This window comes from Anneissia japonica, unplaced genomic scaffold (assembly GCF_011630105.1).
Source record: "Anneissia japonica isolate Jap-2015-1 unplaced genomic scaffold, ASM1163010v1 scaffold287629_len218694_cov150, whole genome shotgun sequence".
Classification (NCBI taxonomy): Eukaryota; Metazoa; Echinodermata; class Crinoidea; order Comatulida; family Comatulidae; genus Anneissia; species Anneissia japonica.
In genome coordinates, this window is record NW_022755927.1 from 105619 (window position 1) to 111387 (window position 5769).

The window sequence follows — 5769 nt, forward strand, 5'->3', positions numbered from 1 at the left end:
TACTTTACGCATTTACGTGTGAATGAGTGATAAATTAGAACGCTTGATTTTTTTTGAGGGGGAGAAACATAAAAACACTGCAGTAGAATTTTTGTTTGTTTTAATCTCATTATTTCTATTCATACAAAAAATATACAAGACCTAGGTCATAGTTATTCTGTAGTTTCCCATAAATGTATACGCCTTGATACATGCTTTCTGTCAATTCAAGTGGTATTACATAATATGTATATTATATAGTACTATTTATAATGGGCGAGGCCAATGCTACTATAGTACTGTACACGACTTTCACTATTAATATTGCCAAGATTTATTTAACTTTATGTCATTGTGAACGCCCACACAACTACGGACACCAACAGAAAAGACGCCCCTGGATTCGGTATTTACAAATTAGAAAATACTGGCTACCATCCAAAATTATAGTACAGTAAACTAAAAAATAGAAATTTTAATTAGATCATAAAAAAAAACCCCCACAAATATTACCAACTTTCCAAAGTTGTAACAGGATGCACTGATTATGATTAAATATAAACTGAATAATTCCTTAGTAGCCGGACCAGGTTTATTTTGTTTGTTATGATTTTTGCTTTTCAAACTAGTTTTTAACCAATTTTGATAGTTTTAACAATGTACGAGCAACGAATTTCCGTAAAAAGGATGCAATAAAGTGAGTCTGAATCTGAGTCTATATATGGTAATGATGTGATGTAATTGCTAAATAATTTGCTCTATACTACACACTTTATTGTTTGATATATTGCCAACATACTGTCCGCGTCGTGTTTGTCTGTTTTTCTGTTTGTCTGAGTCAATGTCTCTGATTTTTTTTGGGTATATTTTCTATATTGTGAGTGCACTGGCATTTTTTTTTTTTCCTCAAGCACCTCACTTAGGGTGGCCATCTCATCGAGCTTTGCTCTTATTGGTCATTCCCTACCGTTTGCTTTTATTCATTTTATAAAAATGTATCTCGATGGATTTCTTTAAAAGGTGAATAAATTAGAACTTTGAAACATATGGTTCATCCCACGCTATTTTTCCATGTACCCCACTAGACTGACAGCTACAAGACCTAGGTCATAGTTATTCTGTAGTTCCTATAAATGTATACGCTTTGATACAGGCTTTCTGTCAATTCAAGTGGTATTACAATCCTATTTATAATGGGCGAGGCCAATGCTACTATTGTACTGTACATGACTTCTACTATAATATTGCCAAGATTTATTTAGCTTATGTTATGTCATTGTGAACGCCCACACAACTCCGGACACCAACACAAAAGACGCCCCTCTACCATCCAAAAATTATAGTACAGTAAACTAAAAAATAGAAATTTTAATTAGAACAAAAAAAAAAACCCCACAAATATATCAACTTTCCAAAGTTGTAACAGGATGCATTGATTATGAAAATATAAACTGAATATTCCCTTATTAGTAGCCGGACCCGGTTTAGTTTGTTTGTTTTTTCTGTATGCACTTTGAGGTCCAGAGAATTTGACTTCAAAAATTGGTTCAGGATGGTCCAAGAATAATGATATTTGGTAATATCAGAACCTATAGTATCTGTGATAATGCAGTAACATGCAGTATGTGTCAAATCATGGTCAAATGAAATTATGCCACTGGCTGGACTGGAGTAAATGCTACTGTACCGATGCTACGCCTTAAATAGTGGATATATACACGCCTGCCGTGGATTTAACTAACATTTTGGTACTGGGATACACGACAGTCAGGTATGCAGTCTTATGGACTAAATCGGATTTAACACATTCGTTGTCACACCCCCTTAGCTAATTGCCTTTCTAGGTGGTGAGAAAAATTTAAAAATTGGCACCTCTAGATGCTCGGAAATAGTACTGTGAGCCTTTTTTTGCAATTTTTTTTTCTAAAGTATAATGAAATTTACATCAATTCCAAATTATGCTACGTTTGTTACGTTATGCAAACGTTTTCATGAAATCATGCGTAGCATTAATGCTACATGCTACGAGGTCCAAATTATGCCAAAAAGCATATAGGAATACGCACTGAAATATGTAAAAGGTCAGAAACGGAATTTTCGGTCATTTTTTAGCAAAATGTTTTTGTTTTGTTTGTTAACTGTTTGATTTCTCACTCATTCCCAAATGCTCAGCCACTTAAAAAAAAGAAAATTTCAAGGATATATATATATATATCATTTTTAATTAAACCAGAGGAGCAAGCCCCTCCCTAAAAATAAATTAAGTTATGAGTCAATGCTCAATGAAGCAAAGTTGAAACAAGCATTTCTTTTTTTTTTAAATATTTATTTCAGGTTTTTTCTTTTAAAATGAGTCAATTCATCAACTTAACAGGCATACAAATGTAGCAGAGTTGAGTGAGCAGTTCTGGTGCCAGGATTTTACCGACAGGGCGTCCAATGTCCCCAACGAAAAAAGTGGGCGTGGCTGGGCTTCGCTCAAAACCTCTCAAAAGTGTCCCCGGGGTTGAAGCCTCCGAAAAATTAAAAATTTAAGGGTTTCAAATGCTTATTGAATCAATTTAGCGTATACATATGCACATTTTTCTCCACAATGAATTGTTGTTTTCTTATCCCCCACTGGCACCACCACTGTCTTTGTGGTCCACTGACCTTTAGTAGGCCAATCAATATATTCTTGATGATTTTTTCCCACTAAAGTAGACTAACAACCATACAACATTAGGATACCAGAAAAAGGCAATCATTCCTCTTGAACCATACAATATATTCACACTTAAAGTAAATGAGGATAGCTGTATATGCTTATTCCTTGCACTCACTGCCTCAACGGTTGTTGGCCAAAGCGATCCCCGATGAAAAAAAGCAACGCCAAGATAGGTGCAACATATCATTTTTAATTACAATCCTCTCTGCCACTAAAATCAGCAAACGGCACGGCCATCCCATGGCAAAACAACTTTAACTGCTGTTATATATTTGTGCAGTTAACTGTCTTGTTTTGCCTTGAAACAGCCAGGCTTCCCGTCGTCTAGATCTCACTGGAAGGTATGTCCGCACTATTAAGCTTATGTGATTTGCCTAATATGGGTATGATGATGTCATATCATGCCCATATTTGCATATATATTTGTCACATACACCTTGGTGTGGACAGAGCTTTGAAGATGCTCCAACATTCAATGGACCTTTTTCGGAGTGTCAATCACACTTAACAACTGACCAATCAGAAAAGGGCCCAAAAACAACTGACCAATCACAAACAGGGCCCAAGCTTAACTGACCAATCAGGACATGAATATACATGTACAAACACATGTGAAGAGCCAAAAATATACGTACATTTACACTTTTGCAGGACCTTAGCAACAGTATATCTAAGGGGTGGGGCTTAGTGGAAATGTCCATTTAAACATTACTCATTCAGAAATATAAAATTACAGTTTCAGATCAAAGCTTTTACTCAGTTATCACTGATACAGACCTGTTTTTTAATATGAAAATCCTTACAATTGATTATCAATGGTCCCATCAGTAGAACCTTCCAGAGTGTCAACCAAGCTTAACATATGACCAATCAGAACAGGGCATACATATCTAACAAGCACACATGTTGTCCAACGAACTTTCATTGTGTGGTACCTTAGCAACAATATCCAAGGGGCGGGGCTTAGCAAAAAGGTCAATTAAATGTCAATATGAATATTATTATTCTAATTTATGCACCTGTTACTTTCAAAGCAATGTTTTTGTTTTTATGTTCAATTGTAGATAGTAATTTTCAAGTTTCTATTTGAAAAAGCCAGCAGCTGTCGTTTTAAATGCATTGTACTTTTTCATGAAAGAATAATGCAAAAGTATTTAAATTTAAGAACAACATACCTTGTGGATTTATGAAACACTGCTTAATTATATAAAATATGAAAATAATAAAAATAGTAATACTCATGATTATGTTAATGACAATTATAATCACAAAACAATAATAAACAAATTATCAATTTACAATAACAGTAAAAATTAAAGGCACTGTGCACGTCGGACATTAAATTTGCATTTAAGATGATTGTAAAAAATGTGTTACCATAGTTTTTACAAATGAATACCAGTAAGAACTTACTCAACAAAAACAGATCAATCAAATATTAATATACACTAGCACAAAAGTTTACTAAGGCTACTCTGTGTCTCCATACTTTGGTGCAAGCGAATTACAACATTAATCATTAAGAAGAAACTATGTACATCTTTGCATACCACATAGCTGTTTATTATATTGTTACATGATAACTTAATAGTTTATTTACCTTGATAAATAATATGTGAAAAACAATATTCACATCTTTGCATAAAATTCAGGACATAATCTAGCATTTAGTTGTTGGTCATTAATTGTCACATAGTCACTTACAAAATAAAAATTTTAATTCATTAACATTTGCTATAATTCTAATTTTAGTTCATTTAGCCAAATTCTACATTCACTCATTAACAAAACATAGATTTTTAAAAACAAATCTAAGTGTATGTTCATAACTAAATAATTAACTTAACAGTCATTGCCACAGAATGGTGCGATGTACCAGTAATCATTCACATAATTCATTAACATTTGCTTTAATTTTAATTTTAGTTCATTTAGCTAAATTCTAAATTCACTCATTAACAACACATAGATTTTTAACAAACAAATCTAAGTGTATGTTCATAACTAAAATAATTAACTTAACAATCATTGCCACAGAATGGTGCGATGTACCAAGTAATAACGATAAATTAATTATAGTGAAAATAAATTAATATCAATTTGGCTTTGTTTCAACCATAAAGTAAAAGAAGTTAATAATGGGATGGGATTATTAATATATATTATAGAGAACAGTACATTTAAATATTGTATTATATTGCAATGGACAATGAATTACTATAATTTTAAGATCATGTAAATTTATACCGATTTCAAATTTTACAACTCAATGTATGAAAATTCTAAAATAGATTTTATAATTATACATCATGATATGTATACATCTTTCTCATAGTTAAAAAAAAAATCACTGATATTAAATTTCGAACTTTATCTTTGCAGATATGTTTGTCATTTGAAATGGTTATTGCACACCAACATTTTTAAGAAGTTACCTACAGTAAGCGAGCAAAAATCACCATGTTTAGCTAACAAGCTTATACACCCCCCTTTCTTTTATTTCCAGAATTTTAGTTGCTATGGTAAGGTAAAAAAACTGTTTCTTAGAAAAAATCTAAATATTCAAGATCTTGGATAAATTATGATTCAAAAACACATTTTTTTGGTCTTTTATATATCACTACTACTTAATTCAAAGTTTGTTTTTGAATAAATTTTGAAACTGTATTTAAATCTACACCTGACATTTGGTCCAATTTAGGATGTAACGTCGAAGAAATTTATGGTGTACTGGTATTTGAAACATGTGAATACGATTGCCATCCAAAACCAGGGTCCTGGGTTCAAATCTTTTCACCATATTGTTTCACAACTACAAATTCACTCCCTAAGCCTCAACATGAGTTTACATAGAGCACATTTCAAACCAATTAATCAGTTCAGGCCCATAGCCAGGTTCTTCCAAGGGGGAGGGGATTCTCAGGGCGTAGGATCTAGGATCGAAGTCCTAATAAAGTCAGCTAAACCCTCGAAATCATAGGATATTTGTGTTTATGGGTCTAATTAATGCTATAAAACCAGTTAAGTTTGAGAAAGGACTGCAGCAAAACAGTCTTCAGTGCATTAGTTTGGTTTGAGGACTC